Genomic DNA, 16,396 nt, shown 5'->3' with positions numbered 1-16,396 from the left:
TCGTGGTGGTTGTGGAAAGCGAATTGGCAGTTGAGAGCGAACAAGATCAGTTGGCCGTGGCACTTGCGGTGGCAGAGGCGTGCATCAGAGCCGCAGGGCGGGAAAGGCGATCAGTGGAGGACGACCGTGTAAAGGCGCGGCAGGTGACTTGAGATGACTAAGGAGGAAAGAGCCTGAGCCTGGAGGAATGTGGGGGGCTCTACGACCTCTTTGGGGGGTGGAGGTGGAGGGAAATAAGCACTCCCCGGGGAGGTGGAAATAAACCTGCAGGGTGGTTTGTTTCGGACAATAGAGGCAGAGAGCAGAGCTGCCGAGCTGCAAGTCGGGCGGGTGGTGGTAACCAAAAGGTGATCCTTTCTAGCGGGAGATGGGCTGGGGAAGGGTCATGGAAGACGCAGCACCGCGCTCATTGAAATTAACAAGGAAAAACAGCTGGGGAAACGGAAAGTCTGATCGATCTTGGAAAAAAGGTGGCTGGGAGGCCTGCTAAATGCTAGCAAGAGGGTTACGGCGAAGGTCGGGAATATCGGGAGAATCACTGGGGCTTGTGTTGACTTGCAGCAAGTTGCAACTCTTCAAACTCCTGAGGTGCCCACCGAAATAGAATAGTGTCGGTGGAGCCGAGGAGAAGACGAGCAGAGGACGAGAGGGGGAAGGGTGAGGAAAAGGGTAAACCAAAAAATAAAAAATAAATAAAACATTCAAAATAAACAATAAACTCATCCCCAAAAAAAAAAAGAAAGAAAGAAAGACAGAAAGGAAAAGAGCCAACTAGATTTCCGGTGATCGAGTCAACCGCCACCAAGCAAGGAAGGGTATATCAAAAAGGAAAAAGGGGAAAATCTTTTGAAAAAGAGAATTGAATGATCCCAAAGTGGACATGGGTGAGAAAAGAGGTAGAGAGAGAGAGAGAGAGAGAGAGAGAGAGAGAGAGAGAGAGAGAGAGAGAGAGAGAGGAGCATATTCTGAATTTCTCCCCCCTGCGATCAAGCCAATCCCATTCAATCCTGGACGTAGAGTCAATGAGCGTGAAGGAAATTGCTCGTGAGCATTGATAGCTATAATGCCAATAATTGAATCCAAAGGCAATATAGCTGGGCGCGATTATGACCGAAGTGGTGGAGAAGGATGGAACTGTCAATGACTATTACATGATCGAATGATGGTTACTCTAGAGGACGAATAACGAGGATGAGATGCCTAATCGATGTTCTTCAAATGGCAGTCCAAGATACCACCACCTCCCGAATATACAAAGAGTTCAAGTCACAAATTCAGGAGATGAGTAGAACACTTGACATGGACAGAGAAGAACTGCAGTATTATTGATTAGGGCTACGAGCATCCTCGTAAGAAACGGAGATCTACACCTCCAGGGATAAAGATAAGCATCGGACGTATTCTTTCAATATTTCAATGGGTACGATTGAGAATAACAGAATAGAATCACCGTTTCGCGAGATCCATCTTCGATGTCTCCAATCTACCATCACAAGAGCAACAGATACTTGACGGTCTATGAGTGGTGAGACTATGTACAGACAGCAACCCATCACATTGCTTTTCCGACGGAGTCAAGAGTCAAAGCTCACGGCGCCCGGGTCTCACGAGAGGGGGGAAGAGGAGAACCGATCAACAGACCGGGAGTGTGTGCGCGAGAGAGGAGAGGATCCACCCCCTAAGCTGAGGAGATCCTGGTCTGTGTGACCAGCAAAACGCTGATCGTCCGGGATAAGCCCGCCGTGATCAAGTGGAGTCCGATCCCTACCGCCACGCACTGCAGAGTGCAGAGTGCAGACTGCCAGACTGAGATTGTCGTGGTAGGAACATGAATAAAAGGACCGGGATCGCTAGTGTGAGTGGTCTCTAGCCAGGGTGATGATCACGGACTATGCTATGCAATCATTTGATATCATGATAGCAGATACTCGTCGATGATATGATGTATAAAACACCGGGGAAATGGACCAGACAGACACGGGTGACTGGGGTCGGGTCTAGGATGACCCTGAGTCATGAGGGCGACGGGGTCAACACATGATCGAGTGTCGAACAAGATCGAGCTGTCTCGCCTGATATCAGGACTGGAAAGAGTCGTCGTTGACAAGAGACTGTTTGAATAAGCAACACGATCGGGGAACTGACCAGAGGGAGTCAGGAGAGGGGTTCTTGTGTGGCGGTTGTTCTGCTAGCAGTGGGCGGCGTGGTGTACCGCTCTAAGCTGATTATGAGTCTTGACACCAGGACCGTCGTGGATATGATGGTCCGGATTGGATGCACTGGCGAGTCAACCCAAATCATCTGTCGATGAGGAAGCATCGGCCGTGCTTCCTCCGGAAGGGATGAGCCATGGTTGACGGCCTCTCCACGAGCGCGGGTCCCACTATGAACCAGGGATGGGCCCCGACGGGGAGGAATTTAGAGCGGAAGAAAAACAGCCACGCCCCCTCCGAAAAAGCTGCTGGAGTTCCTGGTCCAGATTCCAGACCTGTCACCAGGAACGGTACCCAGGAGAGGTTCGGTTCGCCCTGGTCCAGAAAAGCCATGCGATCAGCAACAGAAGTCAGCGGGAACCTGGCTCTTCATCATACAGGAGTGATGACTCGCAAAGACAGAGCTCCGGAAAAGAGGCTTTCGGATCGACAGAGAAACCGTGCAAGACATAACCGCCTGCAGAGCCCGGCGGCTGCACGGTCGATTACGGCCAGTGGAGAGTTTCATCTTCGGTTAGAGTTGGAGTAGAGCTGCCCGTGGACGGAGGAAAACAACATTAGCTGCGACTTTGGCATTGAGGATGCGGGAACCTTCCATGGGTGAGCTGAGACCTGACATGAGGTCATCCCAGAGGTCGGTATTCACCACTTCTGGATCTACCACAGACCGACAAGAACAATAAGGTTACCAGTAAACTTCTCTCCAGTGAGCAACACAGAAGGAGCCCTCCCTTGATCACCAAGTCTTTTCATCTCCATGGTCAACTCATCTACTGTACGTCCGTACTGTACGGTAAGACTGTCAATAGTTCATAACTTAATACCCTGTCTGCGATCTGGACTCGTCGTAGACGTACGGATGAAACTCTCTTTAGCGCGCTAGGAAAAAAGAGTTGCAGGTAATCGATAGATAGATAGAAAAAAAGAAGACACCCAAGGCTAGTATTCCAAATGAAGAAGACATACTCTCGTGTAATTCGATAGGTAGCCCCCAATGTCACTATAGGAGATGTACCATCAGCTGTCATTGCACGCGGATTATTCAAACTCCATGACTTGGGTTTTAGGTTTTATCGTGATATCCTTCCTCAGTCACTCCACGTCCCGACTGAATAGCCGTGTATAGTTATAGTATTTGCTCTACAGGTCTGCACAGTGCCCATTAGCACAGCACGTCGACTAGGGAAGCCATATTTGTACATCTGCCCGATTTAGTAAAAGAAGTTGCGTACCAGCTATCAGTGTCCTAGTCACTACCAGTACCTGCCAACCTGGCACTGTTAGTGTTAGCCCCCAAACTCTGTTGACAGTTCCCTATTTGTTAAACCCCTTGATATCTTGGGTCGGCCTCGGACGCACAATGCGCGGCCCGTCGATCTCTCAGCTCGGGTGGTGGAAATTACGCTGCTGGCTCGGAGGACGGACCACGGACCAGTGGCCATGGCCGACTGCGCAGTGCCCAGTGCCCAGTGCCCAGAGCCCAGAGCCCAGAGCCCAGAGCCCACAGACCACGGCTCCAGCCGACGGTCCTGGCTGTGAGAGAAGTCTGGTCTGGGTGGAACTGGGAGTGGAAGTGGGGGGAAAGGGTGGACACTGACACTGGATATCCTGTAAAGTGCAAAGGGCCTGGGACGCTGTGGGTACCGGGAAGGGATACTGGGACTACGTGGTGGGTACTGGGTACTGGGTACTGGGTACTGGGTACTGGGTACTGGGAGTGGGTAGTTAGTGGGTAACAGGGTAGTGGTACAAACTACACAGTCACCGGTCAAGAAATCTGCCACACGCTGCACAAGGCGACCAGCGAAAACAAGAGGCTAGCCACGGGCGGGGGATGAGAGAGACGGAGGACAGGAGCTGGGAGAGAAAGAGGTACCTTTGCACAATAGCACGGAAGAAGGTTAGGGCGGGCGCGAAAAGACAGGAGGTCATTTCTCCTGGTCTGGACCGGTGGAGAAGTATTCTTTTGTTCTTGCTTTCGTTTTGTATAATTCTGCTCTGAATAATCACCTACATTTTCGCTTTTTCTTTCTATCTTTTAAACTCTTCTGTGTTTTTTTTTTTTTTTTTTTTTTTTTTCACTATTTCTGTTTCTTCGTGGCGGTCTCGAAACATTTTACCAATCACAATGTGGCCCGTGAGCTGGCGCTATGACGGAGATGGTCATTCTGGTCCTCCCGTTCTTGGTCGAGATGTGTAGACTGTAAACGGTAAGCTAGTAGTAAGACCAAGTATTGTTGACCTGTAGCACTAAATTAAGTAGCAACAGGCTACTACACCCTAGTGCCCCTACAAAGTCTATACACTTACAGAGACCTTCAACTGACCCATCAGCAGACGAATCCTAGTAGTTCAGCCAAGCACACAAACACCCACCACTATTCAATTCGACAACAAAAATCCCACTCTCGTCCTTCCAGCTAACGAGAGGAAACCCAGGTCCGTCACTTCTACCAGGCCATCCAGATTCAACGTTCCGGCTATAGAGGAAATCGAAGAATTGCCAAACCCCCTCCCTTTCCCATCGATCGCCTCCACGCAGCCCAGGATAAGTCCACGAGAAGGCGGTCTGAGGGCCCATGGCGTGTCGCTTCCAAGGGATGGCCGAGAGAGTGCTGGGACGAGGAGGGGAAGAGAGAGAAAATCAGTGGTTCAGAGGAGACCACGCACTGAGTGGCTGAAGATGATCAAGGGTCTGTTCTCTTGGGATCCCTGTTCGTTGCACAAGCCTGGGCTCGCCCCGTTCTGGGGAGTGGGAGGAATCCTAGGACTCTGTAGCCGCGTCAGTTGAGGACTTGTCCGGCCGAGATTGAAATTCTTTGCTTGACGAGACCGTGTGGAGTTCTAAGATGGTTTAGGGTCTTTAATTTCTACTGTGCTGTAAATTGCTGGGAGTTATTAAAAAAAAGGGAAAAAAAGAAAAAAAAAAATAAAAATGGAAAAGAGAACAGCGAGATGGGCTCGTGCTCAAGATCACTGCTACAGTACTCTTCCCACTCTAGTGACCTCCTTGATAGTCAGTGGATATGATCGGGAAAATGAAGGACGGTCAAGGTGATTGGACTGATGAGAGTGCCATTGTTGAATAAACCCGTTATTGTAGGATCGTCTTAACTCCACGGTACATAACCGAGGTGGTTATCCGAAAGGCTCAAGCCCTGTGGTGCCGTGGGCCGTGTCCACAGTGAGTGTGCGCACCGGAAAAACTTCCTAGAACGCGCTGGCCAGGATCTACACTGCCGCAACTACTTGATTGGGGGCCAAGCAATTAGACTCGGATGTATCATTTGCACGAGAGAATCGAATGGAGGAACGGACACTCTCGCAGCGATTTGACAGACGCTTTTTGACAACGGCGAAAGCTATGCACTACTACTAGTAGTAACTAGTAACTAGTAAGTAGTAACTAGTATAGTTACATAGTGGCGGAACTACAATCACAGTAGTACTATTCCAGTATTTAGGAGTAAGTTAACGTGAACTGTACTACTGTACAAATGTACACGGCCTGCCTCAGGCTAACAGAACCTATTCCTCCCTCCTCTTGCAACTTTAGGTCTAGTCTGGCAAACCCTGTCTGGCTGGTCCTATGAAGGGTGGAGGAGGAGGGTCAGCAAGATTGATTTTCTCTTCAATGGAGCAGGGAAGGGGATTTGATGGACCCAGACGCGAAACCAGAGTTCTTTGCGCACGGGGACATGACGAGAAGCTCTGGGCAGAGTTCTCAAGCCAAGCGTCTGATGAGCTCTGGCCTTCGACTAATTACTATGATCGCTGCCTTGGATGAAGGAGGTTGCGAGTGATGGGGGAGATTATACTTTCGTATGCTGGACCGGTGTACACCGCTTATTTTGCGGGTGATGTTCATTGCTTCCGATCAGTGCCAGAGAGACGAATACCCCTTGCATGGTGCATATAATTTTGACGGTGGAGACTGAAGATAGCCACTGTGGCATTTAGTCAATAGTCAAATGACATCCATGGATTAAGGAGCCGTTCCCTGTCAAAAGAGGATCTACCTCATGACGGTATATTTAGTGATGTGGTTATGTACGTGTAGTATATGAGATGAACTGTGGGTGAGGGTCCTGCTGATGATTCTCAATAGGCACTCCTGATCCGAGGCTAGTGAAAAATATCCCTCCGTACTTTCAACAACATTCGATCAATGATCAGCGACCAAGGTACTCCGACTTGACAGGTCGATGATTTTTAAAAGCATTGACATTTTCATATTTCTTCAGGTTAGACCGTAGTCAAGGAACTACTCTGCCCACATCGAGTGATTCGTGTTACACAAGAAGATGATAGCTGTCATCCCCTCTCTAAGCTTACTTGAAACGTTGAAACAATCAAGGATCATCAGAAGCCATCCATGACAAATGATGCGATTTTAACATAACCCATCTCAATGATTGGCGCATCATACTTGCAACGGCAAGACAGCAGTTTGGTCAGAACAAACCCCCCGGGCCAGGGCGCTTCCGAAGTTCCCTCCATGGACGTCTCGGTCCTCCTAAGCCATCCTGTGAGCTTCTCAGTTGCTCAGTGCCAAGCAACCACCGGGACCCCGCTGGCATACGCCCCAAATCGATGGAATGTTGAATAGGGCCCGATTGCACCATGGATCCGTTCCCGATCTGTTCACGGGCACGGATGCCGCTTAAGGGTCGGGGCGCTAAGATGACCCTTGGCCCAGCGTGCATCGCTCTCTTCTCTCGGTGTGAAACAAGACATGGAGTGAAAGCCGGTGCACAACCCTTTGGCGAGATAATGTGTCGGGGCGATTTGAAAATTTCGTCAGCCACGCCGATCTGGATCTAACCATGGCCTTTGGCTCTAATAGAAATGGCCAAGGTATCATGGACAGGAGTGTTGGTAGTTGATACTCTATGAGTATATGGTCATCATCATCCGCTCAGATGACAATTCTCAGTGGCGCACTGCTACGAGTTGGGTGCACGCTGTGAATCATGTCGGGTATACCATCGGCCTCACAATCGGGGAGAAACGGAGCCATGGTCTTTGCCCAGTACTGTAGTACACTGTACCGTAGTACCACTACCCGCTTTGTTTTTGGTGTGGAGACTCGCGATCCACGCTTGAGTACCTTTTTTTGTGACTCCAGTCCGGCTGGGTGTGAGCACTCGATTTCCAGCTCGATGAAGCCCAAGTCCATCCATCCATCCTCGTACGTCACAACCGACTCCGAGACATAGAACCAAACTGCCCGATCATGTGAACATCACCAACCCGACACAACATCGACCCAAACGTCACGAGCGCATGCATCGTTAATCAATCCTGCACCGATCGGACAATGCAAGATCTGACCGAAAGTCAACGCTCCTCCCATGCTCTCTTGATCTCTTCAACCCACAAAGAAAAAAAAAGAAAGCTAGAGGATCATGCACCGTGAGACTGATCTGACCATTCCGCAGTCACGACGCTATCTTGGTGCCAGGCTGTCAGCAGGAACTACGCACGCTAGGCCCCTTCCGAGCGACCATCTCCGGACTTTTCCTCAGCACCAAAGCGCGGGATTGCTTCCAGACCCCTGCCCGCAGCTCGCTATCGACGGCCCGATACCCGCTGCGCATACAGCATACAGTAGGGGGAGGCAAAGAAGCGGAATGGAACACAATTCCTTGATTTTGGACGGATCTTCCGTCGGGCAGGAACAAAGAGGGCGTGACGGGGTGAAAAGAGAGAGACGGAGGAGGGCCTGTGGGCCAGTGATGAGGGCGAATATGGACGGTCTTCAGTAATCCAGCGGCACTCTGGCGCACCGGTCATGGTCTGGATGTGTCTGGATGGGTCAGATCATAGATGGGGTCTCCTCTTTGGAGGGGAAAAAAAAGAGCAAAGGCCAGCTTTGTTTTGCTTTACCTTTCAGTCCTTGTCCTGGCCCTCCTGGGAGTGGGAGTGGTTCCGCGAGAAGTGGACCGTCCCACACCAAGAGGCCTGTCCGTTAACGCCGTGAAGAAGAATCCAATCGACTAGGATGACGGGGGGTGAGGGACATTCTTGATGACAATCAGCCATAATTCTGTTAAAAAGGGTCGGAAGAGCTAGATAATTAGGTAGTCCACAGCGAGTACCAACCATATCCCTTTTACAAAAGAAAATTATATATATATATATATACAAGGTGATGACAAATAAGTCGTAAAGTGGTCTATTGGCACGCCATCGGAAATCATCACCTAGTATCAATTTCGACTCTGATCAAATCATCTCATCCTGATCTCGACAGTCCGACGAGTCCGAGCGCCGGGGCGACCAGCGCTAAGAACGGCCGGCGTACATGTACATGATCAATCAACGCTGCGAACAGACTTTGTGCCATCTGAAATTGATCACTTGGTAAATAACTATGATCCAGACAGAGTCCGTCGTACTATGACTATGTACGATAGACACCAGTGACCGGAGGGACCAGATCTATGACTATGCCCCTTACTCTGCTTTCTTTGTACAAGGAACCGGACAACACTCCAAGTACAAGCTCCCCTCAGCCATCCACCTGGGACGGACGCTAGAGCACCCCATCCTGTATGCATGTGGAATACTCGCATATGTCAAGGTGGTACCCAGCTTGGGGGGGGGGGGGGGGGGGGCTAGTGAGGGAGTCGCCATTACTGTCTGGCTGGGGTTCGGATGTTCCCCGCTCACAGCGGAGGTCAATGGGGGTAATTAGCGCAGTGATCATTTGCAGGAGGTGGATTCCAGGTATTTGCAATGATCAGGAGCACCGTCTGATCATTCAGTGCGATTGCGGAGACCCGTTCGGCCGGGGAGGATACGGTCGAGGGTTGATGCGATGAAAGATCGACATTCATAGGGTATGTTCACATGTTGGGCCGAGTTATCCATTCGTTTTTCTCCGAGTGCGTTGGTATTCCGAGTTGACGGTTGACAGGGGTAACTGGCCATACCTGGCACAGTCCTCACTAGAGTCACTACACTAGAGTCACTGCACTAGAGTCCCTACAGTGTCATACGGGGGCAGATGTGTCCACACTCCACAGAAACTGTTCTCCCATCACCCAATCCAACTCTACGCTTTTCGCGGCGAACTCGGTGCCGAGTGGAATGGCGAGGTATCGAGGTAGGAGGTCAGTGCAAAGTGTAAGCAAGACTTCGCGGTGACACACTAGAGTGTTGAGTGTTTAGTGTACAAATATTCAATGGATGTTGTAAATGATAGAAATCAATGCTCTGTGAGGCCGCCCCCCCCCCTTATGGTCTTCCTCTTCGGAGAATTATGTCCAGAGATCTCGAGCCCGCTTGTCCCGTCAATTCCTGCAGCACCGTCCAGATCATTTCCCTTTCCTTTTTGCCCTTCCAGCGCAGAATTAAATCCATCACGGAAAGCTGACATGGGTCATTGGCTCGACGGGTCCAAGCTTTGGCATGGATCGTCACGGACCGGCGCGAGTTGACGGGAGAAGCGAAGAGGAACTGGAAGAATACCGCCCTATCGGCCGGGAATGCACAGGACATGATGCATTCTCCGTTTCGCCTGGAATGGTGGAGAGTTCCGACAATGAAGCTGGTGATCTTTCTGCACTGGAGACAATGTAGGACTTGTGTAAGACGTTCGTTGATCTCCTCGGGTAGCCTCGAAGAGTAGGTATTAGCAAGTCCGCACTTATTTGGTTCGACCGTTGATCGCAGTCTAGCCTGTCGCATCTTCTGGTTTCCCGTCAGTCTGTCGCATCCGTTGACTGGAGTGGATAAGTGGAGTGGAAGGTTTCCCTTGACTGTTCTCCGTCACTCGCTTCCAAGTTAGGCGTAGACCTTTTTCAAGAGTCAGAGAGTCGCGCAGCAATGACTGGACGAGGGAAATGGCTACTGTAGTAGTAGTACCTTGCAGGCAGTCCTCCTCCTCACTCCATTTTTTTTTTTCTTGCAGCCAAGAACATTCCCCGTCTCGCTCCGACACTATGCAAATTATGTCTCATCTGCTGGAGATAACATCAAGCCATGATATGCCCCAGGCCACAGGGACTAAACTTGCAGGTAATTTATGTATCACCTTACTTTTCTTAATATCCTAGCCAAGTGCCCGCTCTAACTTTGCCATTCGGTTATCTATTCCTGCAGCCTGGAGAGACTTGGTCCCAAAGATCGAGGATTCCTTGATGTATCACGACAGTTTTCACCAGACATAAAATATAAGAATGGATATTTAAAATCGGTAAAATAATACTGTAGCGACGCGTCCATCGAATTGTGGAAACCATAGTGGTCAAATGCAACATCCACCATTCTCCCTGGTCGAAGGTTCCATCCATGCTCTTCCCGCCCTCGGTTCCATGTTTCGATATATGGAGAGGCAAGCGGGTATGGTTCCTCCTCTGCACGTGCTGCTACCATATTCTCTCGTTCTCACTCTTCGATTTCGTGGGCACGCGGATACTGTGCCCACTGCCAAGTCCCAAGTCACCTACACTTCCCTTCGGATTCGATTTCGCCTTGAAAATGTCGACAAGATTCAAGATCATCTCGCCACAGTAGCGGGGAAAAACACAGGCTTCTTCAAGTACCACAGCGATCCACTCAGTAGAATACAGATCCAATCATTCAATAGTCCTTCAACCTGGTGAAATTCCGAGCGCAACAGCAGGACCACAGATATACACTCTGATTTAGTAGCTGCTACCCTAGTACCTACTGCCTACTACCTACTACCTACTACCTACTACCTACTACCTACTACCTACTACCTACTACCTACGATAAGTACAGACTACGGAGTCGGAGAGTACCACAGAGTACAGAGTACAGCACACCGACAGGAAGGCAGTCAAGAAGTCAAACAAGCAAGTACTCAGTGAGTCAGTACTATGACCACGGACAGCACTGAGCAGCGAGCACTCCAGTAGTCTAGGGGGATCATGGGACACCTCCCCCGCCCTCCAGATCCTTCAAGTTCCTTCCCCCCCTCCGGAGGACCAGGGCCGTGCAACACGAGAAATAACCTCGCATTGCATTTCTTTCCGTGAGGAGATCGACTGCACGTTCATCTATCTGGCTTCCAGTGGGATGCTCTACACCCTTTAGGCTAGTGTGCTTACGCTGGCGCCCGTGGCTCTCGCGGGCGCCAACCTGGAACGGCCACACAGGCACACACTATGCCTAAATTGGCGTGATTTCCGGGCTCGGGTTGGGATTGAGAATGAGACGGAAGTCGGGTTGAGGAAGGGTATGCCCTCGAGCGAGTGCTTCTTACCTGCTACCGCTACCTGGTTAGAGGTGTTTGTATCGTGTTGTTTTCACGGATAGGCATGGACCTATGCAACGGTGTATAGGATGTACTCAAGGATAGTACAGTAGATTCTCTTTTCCGTTCCAAAGTCACTGCTGGCCTTATCAATGGTACTGCGACGTGAGTTTAGGTTTGCGGTCTCCGCCGTCAGAAGACCGATCGTCAAGTGGACTATCGATGGGGTGACAATTGATAAGGACAGGATATATGGAGTTATGTACAGTACATGTGTACAAGTATATAATGTACATATCGTGCAGATTAATGTACAAGGTGTACATGGCCACATGCACGATGATGTATCTCCAAATCCTTTTTTTTTTTTTTTGATTCGCAAACTAGCAGAAACGTCGACGACAACATACTAATAGTAGCGGCACTGCACTCGTCTGCAACTACTCGTGACCTACGACTAGAGGGCAATATCGCACGAGGCGACTTGGTCAACCAACCACCACCACTGATATGACCCGTTCATCGGACAGGAATAAGTCACCCAAAACTCCCATTCAGACATGAACCGCCGCTCAAGGCGAAAAGATAAACAGAACCGACGAATCTCCATTCCAACCTGCTACGGTGCCTCGCTCATCTCCGTCGAGAAGACGACACCCATCTCTGGAATCGGAAAATGCACCAGAACGATCCCGGTTGGTCCTCTCTCTCTCTCTCTCTCTCTCTCTCTCTCTCTCTCTCTCTCTCTCTCTCTCTCTCCCTCTCTCTCTCTCTCCTCTCTCTCTCTCTTCGCCTGTCTTGACGAGCGGTGCCCCGGTGTAACCATCCTGTAGTCGTTAGACGCCTGAGTCCTTACTGCCTAGTCACTGGTCAGTAGTTTACTACTCAGTACTTACTCCTTCCAATGGATACTGTACAGTGTATAGTCGTATGGTCCCAGGCCGACGATGGAGTCGCCTCGCACAGGCCCTTGGATCCGTCGTGCAATGACCACCGGACTTTGCTGCAGGCGCCCGCCGATCGACGATCCGACCGGAGTATGACTGGCGGTGGGCTGCACCACGTAGCGCACCGCTAAGAAAGCTAGTGGCTTTTTCGCCCGAAAGTGACGACTCGCGAGGGAGAAGCGGGTTCGTCTCACGGTCTCTCTGACTGGGTAGGCGGAGAGCGGAGAGGAGGAGAGGAGGAGAGCGAGAGAGAAAGGGTAGAGGTGGATTGGGGCTAGATTCCAGATTTCTCACTTGACAACGACAGAACGTTTTTTTCGAGCGGAAGGCTAAACAGGGGATGGGAAAAACGAACATCCAGAAAATAAGAGGGAAATGAAGAAGGAGGGGAGGTTGGAAGTTGGAAGTCACCGCCAGTTCACTCCAGCCCTGGTCTTGTCTTGTGTCTGATGGTGAATTGACTCTTTCATCGTGTTCCCCTTATTTCCTCCCGACTTGTACACTCTACAATATGGTTAGTACAGACTACAGACTACAGACAAGACCAGAGCGACAAATTATGGAATATGAATTTTCATCTCGCCCTACTTACCTGGCGAGTTACAATTTGGATTTGCTGTCGCCTTTACCTACATAGAAACCCTTTTTTCCATTCCCCCACCCCCTTGCTTGTAGACGTGGCACAAGATCACTCACGTCGAGTCGGAAAAGGATTGAAACTCTCTACCTTTTCGTTGACCACGCCCTCACCCCGTGGTCTGCAGCAATGGCCAGTGGAACAGCAGACCCCCCTTCCAGCAGCTTCATGAGAAATGCGTTTTCCAGGTCCATTCTCGAACCCCAACACACCCCCAAAAGTCGCAGGACCAAAGCGCCACCGGTGACAAGTTGTCAGGCATCCATAACCAAGGTCGAGGTCCATGTTATTGTCGGGTCTCTTTCTGTCCGAGCGCGCGCTGAGTCGCGCGACCGTGGGTTCTGGACCAGGCGGATCTGAGGGACTGATTCGCCTGGGGGCTGCCCGAATGCTTCTCATACAATGAAACACGAGAGTGTGGGTTATTGCACTCGTTCAAATCATGACTATAGTAGATGGTGTAGCCATGCTCATCGGGTAACCTGATAAGGGGGTTCGTTCAGATGATTTGCAATTCATCTCTTCGTGGTCCGGCGACTGGGTTGCGGACTGCAAAGTCTCGATTGGGTTATTCTCCGATTCCCCCATTTCTATGGTGCAGTATTCTGAGTGGTCATTTGTCGAGAGATGGACGTGAAGAAAGCAAGACATATCGTTTCGTGGCAAAGCTCTAATCAATAGCGACAACGAGCGAGACATGGGATATCCAAATTCGTTGTTCCCCAGAGGGCCTTTGATCGTGCCACTTGAATGGAAGCAGCTTCAATTGGCGTGGAGAATAATTCATCATCGTATAACTCATCCGCTGAACAATTTCCAGGCTTCAGCGGGCTGGGAATTTTTTCGGCTGCGCTTCGAATCGTATAGCTCTGATCTTTCCACTGATCCAACGACACGTGCAACAAAATAACCTTACCGATCACTTGATACATGAATCCATTCCGTAGTATTGCCACAAAAAGAAATGGCTACGACCAGACGGTAGCCAAGATAGGACTCCAGATTTCCAATGCTAAGTATTGCCAACCCTGGAAGTAAGACCGGCAACGTCGGTGGACGGTCAAACTTGACGCTAGATCGGCTACATCTCGAACCGAGCTGAGGATGCAGCCTGGCACCACCGGGTCATCCTTGTAGGTGGATGGTCTGTATGACATTCTGACCTCCAGACAGCTGCGTCCTATATCACGGGGCTGATACTGGACTGGAGCAGCCTTTACTGTTGTCGAGCAGTGCGAACCCTTCCAGTTCAATGTTCAGCCTATGGCGGATGTCGTTACAACTTCACAAGTTTGGCCGTCAGATGTCGAGTGTGAGAAGACCATGTGACCGGGTGTCAGCTGGTTGGGACTAGATGAAATGTCATCAGATATGAAGGTTGCCACAACTATATTCGGTACATATATCTCAACACAGGCTATTTCAGACATCGCAACGGTTCAATTCACAATCGGGTTGCCATCTTCATAGTCCGCCTGAACTGCCACGACCATGAGCAGTTCACAGAGGAGCAAGTCAGCGGCAAAGCTAATGATATGCACTCGGTCCACGACACCCGTTTTAGCAAATCCAGGCGCGTAGATCTTCGGGGCTCTCTCGAGAGTCATCGCTCGGTGAAACGAAAAATAGCCCTGACAGTATCCGATGCAGGACCACATCATGGTCTCGCCGTGTTCCTGAAGCCCCCAGCTAATTGACCCGTCGTTATCCTTTCTCTGCATGTCCTTCTTCAGTGGAACTGACCTCCCTCGTGTGCATTAATCGTCCCATTCAGGAAAGAGCGTCTCCTGCATTTTCTTGACTCAAGCCCTATCTTGCTTTGCTTCACCGTCTCGAGTCCGTCTAGCCCTTTATTCGAAGATCGACTTGGCCTGGCTGTGACAGTTCCCCCCCCCCCCCCCCCATCGCGCCGGAGCCGTCGTTTCGTTTCCTCGACGATCGATAAATATCGCAGCGTCAAGGCTGCACCCAGCAAGTCGAGTGCAGAAGCGCAGGGTACAGGGATGTATGTAGCCAGCAGCAACAGTATCCCCAACCGCAACTCGTCAATGCGACAGAAATAGTGGGTTCTGGCTCTGCATATTGCATACCTATTGCATAATGTACAAGTGCACGGTGAACAGTACAGCAAAGCTGTACGCACGGACACGCTCCCCCAACTCTCGAGGGCTCTGCCTCCCAAAAAGAAAAAGCATCTCATCCAGAGCCCATTGACTTGTGCAGTTACTCGGCATCAACTGATTTGATCCACCAGACAACAATTCCAAGTCCGTCAGATGTCAACTCCTCTCCTACCAATGACCGCCCCCTGGTTGTTTGGGTCTGACGCACACGAGGAAGCCCATTTGGTGAGGCTTTTGGACTGTTCGAGTCCCAACGTTTCATGCTGCTCTTGCGAAGTAACTCTTTTTCACTTGAGGGCCCAAGTTTCCCCCTGTTGAAGCGGTGGACTCACCGCTGGTTTTGGTGCTGCTAGTGATTGAGAGGTTTTTGTCTTTTTCTCCTCTCCTCTAGGGTTATCCATTTTGAAGATGTTGGGAATAGTGATGCCTCGGATACGTGTTCGGAAGTCAGAACTCATGAGATGACACTGCGAACTTGGTTATCCCGGCTTGGATGGGCTAGGGGCTCGAAGCTCGCAGTCATGCCAACACAATAGGCATTGTTTCGAGTCGTGGACGTAAAGATCGATGCTTTGCGGCTTTGGCATTTCCGAGCACTATCCTCGTACACATGTACCTGGTACATCGACATGTAGGCGCCCACGGCATGTGCATTCAAATCGAAGCACGTCTGAAGGACGTGCCTGCATGCTTCAACACATGCCGATGTTATTCTCAAGTGCCAAAGCTTTCTGAAAGTCCATTGTTCTCTGGTCATCTCGTGTAGAACATCCACGAATCCAGGGCTTTGGCTGCCTTCGTGCCTGCGGCTTTTCGAAGTCTATAGCATCTTGGGACGTGCGATTCAATACCTATCAAAATTCACACAGAGCAAATAACACCCCAGCCTTATCGTCGAACGATCTACCAACCTTCATGTGCGCTTCATATGTAGTTGAAAACCACATCATGCAACAGTATCGATGCTGCGCACACTGCACCTCGAACACATAAAGGCGTCTACGCTCGACGGTTCCTGACACGGGTGGACGTGGCTGCCTGAGAAATGCAGCACTCCGAATCTACCTTGTCCATGCAATACCGAAGACATGCCCTCCAGTAATATCGAGTTTCCTAGATAGCCGGTCCGTCAGTAAGGCGTTGAGCATGTAAAAGTCACCTGTGCCTTCGATCAAGGCTAGAGCTTTGAAAAGCCTCCTTCAATGTCTGAGGGATCATCAATGCATGGATCCAACAGTGTTAGGTAG

Source organism: Penicillium diatomitis, assembly GCF_028827545.1.
Source record: "Penicillium diatomitis strain IBT 30728 chromosome Unknown utg000005l_segment0_segment0, whole genome shotgun sequence".
NCBI classification, from domain to species: domain Eukaryota; kingdom Fungi; phylum Ascomycota; class Eurotiomycetes; order Eurotiales; family Aspergillaceae; genus Penicillium; species Penicillium diatomitis.
Note: the sequence above shows the minus strand (reverse complement) of the source record.